The sequence below is a fragment of the Canis lupus genome, chromosome 25 (genome assembly GCF_048164855.1).
Source record: "Canis lupus baileyi chromosome 25, mCanLup2.hap1, whole genome shotgun sequence".
Taxonomy (NCBI): Eukaryota; Metazoa; Chordata; class Mammalia; order Carnivora; family Canidae; genus Canis; species Canis lupus.
Genome location: NC_132862.1, coordinates 44,092,245 through 44,107,663, shown reverse-complemented (window position 1 = coordinate 44,107,663; position 15,419 = coordinate 44,092,245). Strand labels below are relative to the sequence as shown.

The window sequence follows — 15,419 nt, the reverse complement described above, 5'->3', positions numbered from 1 at the left end:
TTGCTGCCTCCCATAAGTTTTAGTATGTTTATTTCCATTTTAATTTGTCTCAAGATATTTTTTTATTTCTCTTTTGATGTATTTGACCCATGGATTGTTCAGTAGCATATTGTTTAATCTCCACATATTGGGTTAATTATTCAGTTTTCTTCTCTAGTTTTATACCATAATGGTCAGAAAAGACAGTTGACATGACTTAAATCTTCTTGAAGTTATTAAGACTTGTTTTGTGGTCTAAAATAAAATCTATCTTGGAGAATGTTCCATGTGTGCTGGAGAAAACTGTGTATTCTGCTGCTGTTCAATGGAATGTTAATGTAATATGCCTGTTAAATCCATCTGATCAAATATGTAGTTTAAGTCCAATGTTTCCATATTGATTTTCTGTCTGGAAGTTCTATCCATTGTTGAAAATGTGGTATTGAAGTCTCCTACCTACTATTATTGTGTTGCTATCTATTTTTCCCTAGCAATCTGTTAACATTTGCTTTATATATTTAAGTTCTCCTATGTTGGGAACATAAATATTTACCAGTGTTCTATCATCTTGGTGAATTGACCCCTTCATACAATGGCTTTTGTCTCTTGTTACTATCTTTGGCTTAAAGTCTGTTTTCTGTTATAAGTATAGTTAACTCTGTTTTCTTTTGGTTTTCATTTGCATGGACTACCTTTTCCATCTCTTCACTTTCAGGCTATGTGTGTCTTTAAAGCTGAAGTGAGGGGCACCAGAGTAGCTCAGTTGGTTGGGCATCCAACTTTTTGATTTCTGCTCAGGTCATGATCTCAAGGTCCTGAAATTGAGTTCCAAGTTGGGCTCCATGCTCAACAGGGCATCTGCTTGAGATTCTCTCTCTTCCTCTCCCTCTGCCCTTCCTCCTGCTCATGCTTGCACTCTCTTTCTCTCACAAATAAATTAAAAAAAAAAAAATTTTTTTTTTTTTAGTTGAAATGAGTCTCTTGTAGGCAGCATATAACTGGATCTTGCTTTTATCTGCCTTCAGCTCAGGTCATGACCCCAAGGTCCTGGGATTGAGCCCCACATTGGGCTCCCTGCTCAGCGGGGAGCCTGCTTCTCCCTCTTCCTTCTGTTCACACTTTCTCTCTCACTCTCTTTCAAATAAACAAATAAGATATTTAAATCTTTTTTAATTTTAAAAAGTATAGAATGTCCCCAGCATCTGCCCCAATTCCCTCTTGCCCCTTTGGAGTTCAATAGCCCCCTTCCAAACCTGGCTGCAGCCAAGCATTGATCTTCTTTCTGTCACGGCACATTAGTTTGCCTCTTCTAGAATCCAAATCAATGGAATTGTGCAATATGTACTCCTTTGTATCTGGCTTCTCTCTTTCAGCATAATGTTTTTGAGATTCATTCATGTTATTTACACATATCAGTAATTCATTCCTTTCTATTGCTAAGTAGTATGCATATACCACAGTTTCATCTATTCACCCATTGATGAATTTATGTATAATCTCCAGTTCTTGACTGCTATGAATAAAGCTGCCATGAACATTCATGAATAAATCTTTGAGAAGACATACATTTTCATTTCTTTTAGGTAAATACCTAAGAGTGAAATAGTTGGATTATATGATAAGTTTATGTTTAAACTTATGTTTATGAGTAAAAGTAGTAAGTATTGCCAAATACTTTCTCAATGTAATTTTATTATTTTACACTCTTACCAGCAATGTATGAGATTCCCAATTGCTCCACATCCTTCCCAACACTTGGTTTGGTCAGATACTTTTATTTTAGCTGTTCTAGAGACTATGTTAGCATTATCTTATAGTAACTTGTCTTTCTCTGATGACAAATGATGTTGTAATTTTTTCATGTGCTTATTGGCCATTCTTATATTTTCTTCTGTAATAAGTCTATTCCAATTTTTTGCCTTTTTAAAACTTGAGTTGTTTCCCTTCTTTTTATTGAGTTGTAAGAGTTCTTTATATATTCTTGTATGGAAGTCCTTTGCCAAAATAAAAAGCAAACAGAAAATATTTTTTAAGAACTTCAGGGTTACAGGGGTGCCTGGGTGGCTCAATTGGTTAAGTGTCTGACACTTGATTTTAGCACAGGTCATGATCTCATGGGTCATGAGATTTAGCCCCAAGTCAGGCTCCACACTCTGTGAGGAGTCTGCTTGAGATTCTCACCCTTTGCCCCTCCTACTCATATGCACTTGCACACTCTCTCTCTAAAACAAATAAGTAAATTGGGCTTCCTGAGGAAGCCTGCTTCTCCCTCTGCATGTGTCTCTGTCTCTCTCTCTCTGTGTCTTTCATGAATAAATAAATAAAATCTTTAAAGAAAAAAGAGTAATAAAACTCCAGAAATACTAGAGGAAAAAACAGAGAACAGAGATGAAAATCAATAAAGAGAAAAATAGTTTCATAAGGAATTTGGAAGCACCTGTTAGTAAAAATTTGTCGACTTTGAAGTAAGCAAAAATTCAAGACAGCATCTGCTCTGCTTAGTGACTACTTAAGCAATCACCCACACAGAGAAAACTGTGAGCCAAAAAGAAAAAAAAATTAAAAAGAGCATTTGTTGTGCTAAACTTTGATATCCATAACATAAAAAAGTTTATTAACCCTGAAATATCTTGATGATGTTTAGTTAGACTCAGAACTTTTTTTTAGAAATTTTATTTTCTTTAAAGGTTTTATTTTATTATTCGTGAGAGACACAGAAAGAGAGGCAGAGACACAGGCAGAGAGAGAGAAGCAGGCTTGCTCCATGCAGGGAGCCTGGATGTGGAAATTGATCCCGGGACTCCAGGATCACGCCCTGAGCCGAAAGCAGGTGCTCAACTGCTGAACCACCCCAGTGTCTCTAGACTCAGAACTTAAAACCAAGTGTTTAGGGTAATTTGATAAGAATTCTTTCATGGGGACACCTGGGTGGCTCAGCAGTTGAGCATCTGCCTTTGACTCAGGGCGTGATCCTAGAGTCCCGGGATCAAGTTCCACATCGGGCTCCCTGCATGGAGCCTGCTTCTCCCTCTGCCTGTGTCTCTGCCTCTTTCTCTTTCTGTCTCTCGTGAATAAATAAATAAAATCTTAAAAAAAAAAAAAAAAAAAAAAAAGGAAAGAAAGAAAGAAAGAATTCTTTCATGAAGTTACCCAGGATGAATCCCTGAGTCCTTGGGGTTACAATTTTGTGAAGAGACAATTGGCAGAAATAAGTTCCAAGAACTGACAGACATTCACTGGGGAGGAAATGGACTGATCTGGGATCAAATTCCATTGTATTCGACCAAAGAGTCACTGAGGGTGGGGCTGTAGGATCGGGATTATTCTCATAGCATTGTTTCTCTGATGTTTTTCCTTTTCTGTTTTTTTTAGAAGTAAAAATAAACTTGGCTCTGGCAAACAACATAATCCCTACAGAAAAACTGCCTAGCTCACTGAAAGTCTCCCCTCTCCTCTCAAATTTTCTTTGTTTAATGGTTTCATATGCCTTGGGTGTCATCAGCAAAGTTTAGCCATGCCTCGCATACTAGTGACAGGCTGCAAACAAATGTAGAAGAGGAAAGGGAAGAAGGAGAGCAAAGAGAGAAAGAAAGTGGAAAGAAAAGCTGAAGGTGGCACAAGGCAGCTGCCTCAGGTAGCTATCAAGGCAAGCAAGCCACGCACTTTTAAAAGATAGAATTGCTTTTTCTTCCCAAGCCAATGAAAGTGAAAGGTTATCGACTTTTTATGTGTACAAAATTAACATCAGAGAGCTTGTTGAGAATGATGATTCACAAACGCTATCTCCAGAGATTCGACTTCACTAACTCGCCGGTAAGCCCCAGATATCGGATTTACCGGGAAGATTCCAGAGCTTCTGATACGATCGGCTCCACAAAGGCTTGGTTGGGCTCATGGGTGTACGCCAGTGCCAAGGCACAGGGCTCTGTGCTCTAAAGGACTCTTCACTTACGTTTTTGTGTGTTTTATTTTATTTATTCATTCACGAGATAGAGAGAGAGAGACAGGCAGAGACACAGGCAGAGGGAGAGGCAGGCCCCATGCAGAGAGCCCGACGCGGGACTCGATTCCGGACCCCGGGACCACGCCCTGAGCCAAAGGCAGACGCTCAACCGCTGAGCCACCTGGGCGTCCCTTCACTTACGGTTACCGCTCCTGCAGCTCTTGAAATTCTTACCTTTGAACAAGAGATACCACAAGCCCCACCATGTTCATTATACCCTGAGTCTTAGAGACATAGCAGGTCTTGTCCCCACGGACCACACTTTGAAAGACAATGCAGGGGATCCCTGGGGGGCTCAGCGGTTTGGCGCCTGCCTTTGGCCCAGGGCGCGATCCTGGAGACCCGGGATCGAATCCCACGTCGGGCTCCCGGTGCATGGAGCCTGCTTCTCCCTCTGCCTGTGTCTCTGCCTCTCTCTCTCTGTGTGTGTGACTATCATAAATAAATAAAAAACTAAAAAAAAATAAATCAAATAAATAAATGAAAGAAAGAAAGAAAGAAAGAAAGCAAGCAAGCAAGCAACAGGGGTTAGATCTTAGATGTCAAACTTTCACTACCAAAAATACTCAGGCAATTATCTCTAGGTCTATTGGATTTTTTTAAATTTTTTTAAGTTTATTTATGATAGCCACAGAGAGAGAGAGAGAGAGGCAGAGAAATAGGCAGATGGAGCAGCAGGCTCCACGTGGGATTCGATCCCGGGTCTCCAGGATCACACCCTGGACCAAAGGCAGGCACTAAGCCGCTGCACCACCCAGGGACCCCAGTCTGTTGGATTTTAAGTCTGACAGGTAACCAGCATCTGAATAAAATCACTTTACACAATTTCTACTTGGCATTCCTGGATCCAGGGTTCCCAAGTGGATTTGTTTTCAGAGGGAGAGCCCACAGAGACAAGTAGCCCGGAAGCAAATTTCTGGGGCAGTTGTCACAGGAATTGGAAATTTTTTTGTACAAGAAAGGGAGGAAAAAAAAAGAGAGAGAGAGACCTCCAAAATGTTTGTCAGATTGTCCCAGTATTTTGTGGGAGAGCTGTAACCGAAAAGCTTTAGGACAGCTAATCAAAAGATCCCATTAAAAAAAAATATTTCCCATTTCTCCATGCATTATTATTGGTAAAGCATCAAAAATGCATATTCAATGGAGTAGAAAAACAGAACCACAGCAGTGAGTCAGTTCCAACCCAGGCTGAAAAAGAAAATCAGTGTATATGTTAGTTAAATTTAAAAGGCAAACTGCTTTTGCTGCTGTAACGTAACTTGAATATACTCATCTCAGCGGTCGAATCAGATTACCCTGGCTTAAGAGTCTGGCTATCCTTAAAGTAGAACAAGAAGAGAAAAGCTGTATTAGCTTTACCGAGGATGGTCAGCAGGTTATACAACATTTCTTATGGTTACTCATTTTCATTCACTCTTAAGTGGCTTCAGGAAGGTATAAGTCATCATGATTTCACCATCATTATTACCAATGCCATATCTATGTAATAATTATAATAACAATAGCTAATATATAGAATATATACTATGTGCTAAGCATTTTCTGAGTTATTTATACATGGTTGTTAACTCATGGCATAGTACTATCATTATCTCCATTTTACAGATGAGGAAACTGATGCACAGAGAGGTTAAGTGACTTACTTATGGTCACACAGCTACATAGCAGAGCTAAGATTCAAACACAAGGACTGTGACTACATTACCCAAGCACTTAACCACTAGAGAATGTAGCAAAGAGAGCTTAATGAAGCAAGGCAGAATAGCTTTTAACATTTTTTGGGGTTATGAACTCTTTTGAGAAGTTATATCCTTCAGAAAAATAAATTTATACTCCACACATTTACAAACCACTAGAGGACTGCCTATGTTCCTCCAAGACCACACATTTACCTCTATGACTCAATCTCAGGCTAAAAATGCCTACTCTAGACACTCATTACTTAAAATTATAAAATAGCTGTCACTAGCAAAGACAAAAATATTTTTAAAATCTAATGGCTGTGAAGTATAGACTCAGAGCAATAATAAAACTGTAAGCCTCATGCTTGTGCCATGTCATCAGATTGAAGAACTGGCTATTTTTAAATAACAAACTTTAAAGCTTTTCATCAACTGCCAAATTATTTCAAGATGAAAAAACAAATCACTGTAATTTCCAGCATTTTATGTTATGCTTACCTATACTGAGTGCTCAATAAATGTTAATAGAAGGAAAGGGAGAAAAGGAATATAAAGGTATCTTAATATTCTTTGGTAGTATAGTAAATGTGTTTCCAAAATATCATGCAACTTCTGTTTTTTACGATTTTTTTTTAAATTTTTTACCTTTTAAGTAATCTCTACATCCAGTATGGGGCTGAAACTCACAACCCAGACATCAAGAGTCACATGCTGAACCAAGTGAGCCAGCCAGGTGCCCCTCAATTTCTTTTTAATAGCATCCACCCATTCAATCATTTATTTAACAAGATTCATTGAATATTTATTGGTAATAAAAACCAAGTGAGGCCATCAAAAGTATGAATTTAAAAAAAAAACACTATGGAACAGACACACCAAAAATTGAGATAAGTTGTCACACCATGAACAAAACTAGCAATTAGAAAAACACAGAAAGGAACATATAAAGGTTTAAAGCAAATTCCAGATAGATAGATGTTGCAAATTTGGTGAGGGAGCATCAATATCTGCCTTTACTTTCCAGGTTCTTTCTTTCCTCTGTCCATACCCACACCTTGACAACTCATTCTCAAAATTAAGTTATTTGAGTTCTTTTCCAATAAATTTCTTAGCTTCATAGTTCTATTGCTTTCGTCAGTTCACTCATTCATTAGCTACTAAATGTGGCATTTCTCAATAGCTAGTATTCATTTAAATTTAGCCAACTAAGAAACAAGTTAGAAAACAACACACAACAATCTGGGAAAGGGAGACTCCCACTCAAGACATGGAAGAAAATAACCTCAGAACATACCAGAGAGCTCCCTGCATGGAGCCTGCTTCTCCCTCTGCCTGTGTCTCTGCCTCTCTCTCTCTCTCTGTGTGTGTCTCATGAATAAATGAATAAAATCCTTTAAAAAAAAAAAAAAAGAACATACCAGAGAAATAAGAGAACAAGCACAAACCAAGATAGTTTGGGTTTCCATCATGCCAACTGGACATATGACCTAGTAAAAACAAGTGATCAAATTGGCTTGTTATGAAATTTGGTACAAAGTCCAGATCAATGATTTCAGAAAATCTTGTTAACACTAGAAGCAAACAATGGGAGACCACTTAAAACTCTTACTGCTGATGCTAAGAACAGTTGTTCAGGGGCACCTGGCTGGCTCAGTGGTTGAGCATCTGCCTTTGGCTCAGGTCATGATCCCGGGGTCCTGGGATTGAGTCCTGCATTTGAGGTCCCCACTGGGATCCTGCTTCTCCCTCTGCCTATGTCTCTGCCTCTTTCATGAATAAATAAAATCTTTAAAAAAAAAAAAAGTTGTTCATACTCTGTAGAGCTATGGATCATTGTTTTACTCTAATTTCTCTGTTTTAAAACCACTTTTCAAACTATACTGATGCATGCTTTTCAAGCCTGGGTTCAATCACAGGAAAGTTCTAACTAGTGCCACAGGCTAATGAGCAGACATTTTATAAATAGCATGTCTAAGAGTTCTTCCATTGGGAAGCAACTTAGCTCTATAGAATGATGTCATATGTCTATATCAGCATCTTTCCTCAGCCCCAATTTGGTTAATAACTACAATTATGGATTGGTTATTTCAACAGCTCTGAGCCTTTGTCAAACCTTACTCCTATTATGTGTTTTCATACCTTCTTCTTAGGCTACTACAATAAGTTCCTAATTAGTCTCACTGCCATCAATCTCACCACCCTCTAAATAATTCTATATACTGCTGCAAACACCAATCTTCAAATTGAATGAAGTTCAAGGAGTGCCTAGGTGGCTTAGCTGGTTAAGCATCCAACCTTTTTTTTTTTTTTTTTTTTTTAACATTTTATTCATTTATGAAAGACAGAGAGAGAGAGAGAGAAGCAGGCTCCACACAGGGAACCCGATGTGGGACTCGATCCCAGGACTCCAGGATCACACCCTGGGCCCAAGGCAGGCGCTAAACCACTGAGCCACCCAGGGATCCCCAAGCATCCAACTTTTGATTTCAGCTAAGGTTATGATCTCAGGGTTGTGGGATTGAGCCGTATGTTGAGCTTTGTGCTTAGCACAGAGTCTGCTTTTCCCTCTCCCTCTGCTCCCCCACCCCCAGCTCTCTATCAAATAAATAAATAAATAGGGATCCCTGGGTGGCGCAGCGGTTTGGCGCCTACCTTTGGCCCAGGGCGCGATCCTGGAGACCCGGGATTGAATCCCACGTCAGGCTCCCGGTGCATGGAGCCTGCTTCTCCCTCTGCCTATGTCTCTGCCTCTCTCTCTCTCTCTCTGTGACTATCATAAATAAATAAAAATTAAAAAAAAGTAAAAAAAAACAAACAAATAAATAAATAAATAATAAATAAAATCCTTAAAAATACAAAGAATTAATTTTGAAACCTTCGCAGACTTTCAAAGTCCAAATTCCCTCAGGTGGAAAGCCAAGGCCCTCTACAGTCCATTAATTTACTATTCCAGGAATTTGCTCACATCATCCCATGTACCATGTATTGCAATACAGCCAAACCAACTATTTTCCTTTCCCAGAATATGTCGTCCAATCTCTGCCTCTCTGTCTCTCATTCCCCTGGAAAACCTTCACTTCTTACTAACCTATTAATAAGTACTTTTAATTTTGCAACTAAAAATGGGCATTCTTTGTGAAGCTTTACCCTGCATATTAAAAGCTAATTAATATATTTTATGGTATGTGCTTTACCATAACTTAAAAATTGTTTAAATTAAAACCACACACAATTTAATGATCAAGTTTGGCAACTTGGCAGACCAGATAACCTGAAAATTCTCCTGTGATAAACACCTAGAACTGATTCATAAATTCAAAAGCTTTCTTTTAAATGCCAAGCTGAATACTCAAGAAAGAAAGTTAACTTCTCAGGTTTCAGAAACACAAAGGGAATGAAAACCACTGTAGGGAATGTAAATTAAAACTTCATTTGCCCCTGAAGATAGGGAGGAGAAAGAAAAAAAGCCTTCCCTGAGGAATTAATAACCTTGCAATAACCATGTAGCCTAGGATTCTTTTTTAAATATATTTTTTTTATTTTTTATTTATTTATGATAGTCACAGAGAGAGAGAGAGAGAGAGGCAGAGACACAGGCAGAGGGAGAAGCAGGCTCCATGCACCGGGAGCCCGACGTGGGATTCGATTCCGGGTCTCCAGGATCGCGCCCTGGGCCAAAGGCAGGCGCCAAACCGCTGCGCCACCCAGGGATCCCGTAGCCTAGGATTTAAATGCAGAACAATATTATTGAAGCTAAAAAATAAGTATCTTAAAATTATAAGCTATCTAAAAGGAAAAAATGTAAGAAAGAGCAAGAACAAATGAAACAAGAACAAGTAGGGCAGTCTGGGTGACTCAGTGGTTTAGCACCACCTTCAGCCCAGGGTGTGATCCTGGAGACCCAGGATCAAGTCCCACGTCCCCTGCACAGAGCCTGCTTCTCCCTCTGCCTGTGTCTCTGCCTCTCTCTGTGTCTCTGTGTGTCTCTCATGAATAAATAAATATTTTTTTAAAAAAAAGAAACAAGAGCAAGTAGAAATGCAAAACAAATTTCTAAAAACTAAAAATAAAAATTTAGTGAATAAATTGAACAGTAGATTAGCTATCACTAAAGAGAAAATCAAGAGATGGATTGTATTTACCTGGAAGACATCACAGAATGAGAGAGAGAAAATAGAGATTTAGAGAAAAGAGGGTAATATGTCCACTATAACTCTAATAATAGAGAAAACGGAAAGGGGAAGATGGTGATAGTGTAGAAGAACCCTAGGCTCACCTCGTCCCATGAACACCATATAATTTTTTTTTGAACAACATATAATTACCAAATCATCCTAAGTACTCTAGAAATTGATCTGAAGACAGGCAGAACAAACTCCACAACTAAAGGTAGTGAATAGATGGAATATTACTCATCAAAAAGAATGAAATCTTGCCATTTGCAACAATGTGGATAGAATTAGAGGGCACTATGCTAAGTGAAATAAGTCAGTAAAGAAAGACAAATACCATATGATTTCACTCGTATGGGGAATTTAAGAACAAAAACAGATGAACATAAGAGAAGGGAAGGAAAAATAAAATAAGATGAAAATAGAGCAGGAAGCAACCATAAGAGATGCTGAACTCTAAGAAACAAACTGAGAGTTGCTGGAGGGGAAGTAGGTGAGGAGATAGGGTAACTGGGTGATGAGCATTAAAGGCGGCACTTAGTATAATGAGCACTGAGTGTTCTATGCAATTGATGAATCACTGAATTCTATCCTGGTAACTAATAATACAGTATATGTTAAATAAATTGAAATTAAATAAAGAATTTTTAAAAATAAAAAATAAAAGTAAAGAAGCCACATTGAAAAAGGTAGGAAGTGCAGAAGCATGGTTTGGGAGAGAAACAGATTGTGGTCGCTGCAGTGGGGAGGGTTAGGTCTCAGAAAAGGATGAGAAACAAACCAGCACACAGGGGAGCACATGGGAAAACGAATCCCCATAGCAATTGGCTTGTAAAGTGAGAAGGTCCATATTTTGTGAGTTCTTAAACCAGTGGGGCTTAAAGCCTGGAGTTTTAAAGGTCATTATGCTTGGCTTTAGGAGAGCTCAGAGGCCACTGGGACTGCTCTTGAAGAGAAGGCAAGCAAACAATCCATGGACATATGGCATGGAAACTGTGATCTGAAGAATGCCTGGGGCACACAGTAGTGAGGTTAGTTGCGTTAGTTGCTCATCTTGGAGCATGTCCCAGAGAGGCAGCATAGATGGAGAGACCCCTTTGGAAACAAAGGAGTTAGCTGGCACCATTTCCCTCCCTCACCACTCAGCATAAGCACAGAGCCACCTGTGGAACCAGCATAGCACCCACACTCACTACCTAACTTACTCACATCAAACCCCACCCCCACACACTTCAGAATAACCACCCTTCTCAGTCACACTTACAGTCCCAACACAGTGGGCCCCTCCCCCAACCCAGCCCAAACTCATCCCAACACCATGTCTCCTGACCCAAGAGCTTTACAAGGCCTTGGATCTGGTGGTGGTGGTGATGAGTCTCATTTTTAAAGCAGACCAGAGCACACATAGTTAAAACTCACAATATTCAGGCCAGGGACCAAACACTGCCCACAACAGGCAAAGAGAACCTCTGCAGACAATTGGCCTGAAAATTGAAGTAGCTAGGACAAAATAACAGAGCACATGCAGCACACATTGGAGACACTCCTAGAAGCTCCAGGCCCTGGGGAACAGAGGACACTATACTGTAGGGCACAACAGGACCTCTTCTTCATAAAGCCATTACCCTCAAGAACCAGAGACATAGCTGACTTTCCTAACACAAGAGACAGGCTCAAAGACTTAGATAAAATGAGAAGACAGAGGAGTTTGTTCCAAATGAAAGAACAGGACAAGGCCATGGCCAGAAATCTAAGCAAAACACACATAAGTAACATGCCTGATGGAGAATTATTTTTTAAGATTTTATTTATTTATGGGATCCCTGGGTGGCGCAGCGGTTTGGCGCCTGCCTTTGGCCCAGGGCGCGATCCTGGAGACCCGGGATCGAATCCCACGTCGGGCTCCCGGTGCATGGAGCCTGCTTCTCCCTCTGCCTATGTCTCTGCCTCTCTCTCTCTCTCTCTGTGACTATCATAAATAAATAAAAATTTAAAAAAAAAAAAAAAAAGATTTTATTTATTTATTCATGAGGGACACACAGAGAGAGAGGCAGAGGGAGAACCATAGACAGATGGAAAAGCAGGCTCCTTGTGGGGAACCTGATGCAGGACTCAATCCCCAGACCCAGGATCACGACCTGAGCTGAAGGCAGATGCTCAACCACTGAGCCATCCAGGCATCCCTGTCTGATGGATAATTTAAAGCAATGATCATAAAGATACTCACTGAACTTGAGAAAAGATGGAGGACATGTGTGAGATGTTTAACACAGAAATAAGGACTAATACACTAGAGATAAAGGACTCAAATGAAGGGAAACATGCTTGATAGAAAGAACATCAGGTGGGAAGAAACAGAGGAACAAATGAATAACATAGGAGACATAGTAACATAAAGTAATCAAGTGGACAAAAGAGAAAAAAAGGAATTACGCAAAATGAGATTTTACTTACATAATAACATTTGTATTATAGGAGTCCCAGAAGAAGAGAGAGAAAAGCAGGCAGAGAATTTATTTGAAGAAAAATAGCTATAAACTTTCCTAATCTGGGGAAAGAAACAGATATCCAGACCCAACGGACGGTCACAGAGAACCCCCAACAAAATCAACCAAATCAGATCCACACCAACACATGTTGTAATTAAAATGGCAAAATAGAGTGATTAAAAATATATATATATTAGGGCTGCCCAGGTGGCTCAGCGGTTTAGCGCCGCCTTCAGCCCAGGGTGTGTTCCTGGAAACCCTGGATCGAGTCCCACGTCAGGCTCCTTCATAGAGCCTGCTTCTCCCTCTGCCTGTGTCTCTGCCTCTCTCTCTCTCTCTGTGTCTCCCATGAATAAATAAATAAAATCTTTAAAACATTAAAAAATAAATAAAATAAAAAATATATATTAAAAGCTACAAGACAAGACAGTTACATACAAACAAAACCTCATAAGGCTATCAGCAGATTTTTCAGCAGAAATTTTCCCAGCCAGAAAGGACTGGCATGATATATTCAAAGTGCTGAAAGGGAAAACCTGAAGCCAAGAATACTCTATCCAGTAAGGCTATTCTATTCTAAGGCTTCTACTCTATTCAGAATAGAAGGAGAGATAAAGAATTTCCCAGAAAAAAAAAACAAAAACAAAAAACTAAAGGAGTTTATGAACACTAAACTAGCCCTGCAAGAAATACTAAAGGGATTCATTGAGTGGAAAGGAAAGAAAAAATGACAGTGTGAAGGTAGGAAACACAAAAACAGCAAAAATTAATATTTCTGTGAAAAATCAATCATGGAAGTCACAAAATTTTAAAAATGTACACTATGACACATATACCTAAAATATGAGGAAGAGAGGATGAAAGAATGGATTCAAACTTAAATGACCATTAACTTAATATAGACTGCTATATCCAGAAGATGCTGTATGAAAACCAAATTGTAACCACAAACCAAAAACAACTAATAAATATGCAAAAAATAAAGAGAAAAAATTCCAAATATGTTGCTAAAGAAAATCAGCAAACCTCAAAAGAGAAAAAGACAAGAAAGGATCAGGGAAAATCTTCAGAAACAACCACAAAACAAGGAATAAAATGGCAATAAATATGTATCTATTAATAATTACTTTGAATGTAAATGGACTAGATGCTCCAATCAAAAGACCTAGGATGAAAAAAAAAAAAAAAAAAAAAGACCTAGGATGACAGACTGCATAAAAAACAAGACCCTTCTATATGCTGCCTCTTAAAGATATCTGCAGGTTGAAAGTGAGAAAATAGAGCAAATTTATCATGCAAATGGATAAGAAAGCCAGAATAGCAATACTTATATCAGACAAGGTATACTTTAAAACAAAAACTATAACAAGAGACAAAGAAGGACATTATATAATAATAAGGGGGACAATCCAACAAGAAGATATAACAATTGTAAATATTTATGCACCCAACATGGGAGCACCCAACTACACAAAACAGCTAATAACAAACATAAAGGACAATTGATACAGTACAGTGGTAGTAGAGGTCATTAACACCACACTTAAAGATCACCCAAACAGAAAATCAACAAGGAAACAATGGCTTCCAATGACACAGTAGCCCAGATATATCTAACAGATACATTCAGGACATTCCATCCTAAAACAGCAGAATACACATTCTTTTCAAGTGTACATGGAATATTCTCCAGAATAGATCACAGTTAGGTCACAAAATAAGCCTCAACAAATTTTAAAAAGATGAAAGTCATACCATGCATCTTTTCAGACCATGATGCTTTGTATACAAAATTAGAAATCAACCGTAAGAAAATATCCAGAAAGACTACAAACACATGAAGGTTAAATAACATGCTACTAAACAATGAATGAGTCAACCAGGGAATAAAAGAAGAAATTTAAAAATACATGGAAAAAAAAGGGGTGGGGGTGGGGAATCCCTATGTAGCTCAGGGGTTTAGCGCCTGCCTTTGGCCCAGGACATGATCCTGGAGTCCCGGGATCGAGTCCCACGTCGGGCTCCCTGCGTGGAGCCTGCTTCTCCTTCCTCCTGTGTCTCTGCCTCTCTCTCTCTTTCTCTATGTCTATCATAAATAAGTAAATAAATAAATCTTAAAAATAAAATAAAATAAAATAAAATAAAATAAAATAAAATAAAAATACATGGAAAAAATGAAAATGAAAACACAACAGTTCAAAACCTTTGGGACACAACAAAAGCAGTTCTAAGAGTGAAGTTTATAGCAATATAAGTCTACCTCAAGAAGCATGGAAAAAAAAAAAAGCATGAAAAATTTCAAATAAACTAAACTTACAGGAGCTAGAACAAAAAGAAAACCCAAAACCAGCAGAAGGAAGGAAATAATAAAAATTAGAGCAGAAATGAATGATATAGGGATCCCTGGATGGCTCAGCGGTTTAGTGCCTGCCTTCGGCCCAGGGCGTAATCCTGGAAACCCGGGATGGAGTCCCAAATCAAGCTTCCTGCATGGAGCCTGCTCTCCCTCTGCCTGTGTCTCTGCCCCCCGCCCCCCTCTGTGTCTCTCATGAATAAATAAATAAAATCTAAAAAAAAAAAAAAAGAATGATATAGAAACTAAAAACATGGGACGCCTGGGTGGCTCAGCAGTTGGGCGTGTGCCTTTGGCTCAGAGTATTGTCCTGGAGTTCCAGGAGCCAGTCCTGCTTCAGGCTCCCTGCATGGAGCCTGCTTCTCCCTCCTCCTGTGTCTCTGCCTCTCTCTCGGTATGTCTATCATAAATAAATAAATAACTCTAAAAAAAAAAAAAACTGAAAATACCCAAGTAAATAAAATCACAAATGAGAGAGAAAAAAGAACAACCAACACCACAGAGATAAGAGAATATTATGAAAACCTATGTTGACAAGTTGGACCATCTGTAAGATAATGGAAAAATTCCTAGAAATATGTAAGATACCAAACTGAAACAGGAAGAAATAGAAAATTAGAACAGACCAATTTCCAGCAAAGAAACTAAAAAATGAGTAATCAAAAAATTCCCAACAAAATGAGTAATCAAAAAATTCCCAACAAACAAAAGTCCAGCACCAGATGGCTTCACAGGTGAATT

The 15,419-nt window shown here is 38.8% G+C and overlaps 1 protein-coding gene across 4 annotated transcripts in view; it reads right to left on the bottom strand.

Moving 5' to 3' along the window:
• Window positions 1-15,419, bottom strand: part of ADIPOR2 (adiponectin receptor 2) — a 145,564-nt gene that overhangs the window by 108,248 nt on the left and 21,897 nt on the right. Inside the window, exon 1 of one of the 4 annotated variants that reach the window (XM_072799561.1) lies at window positions 6,959-7,053. The exons of the other annotated variants lie outside the window; for them this stretch is intronic. The gene's annotated coding sequence lies outside the window, so the exon portion shown is untranslated. Of the gene's footprint in view, window positions 1-6,958; window positions 7,054-15,419 lie in introns of those variants that run through there. 4 annotated transcript variants of the gene reach the window in all.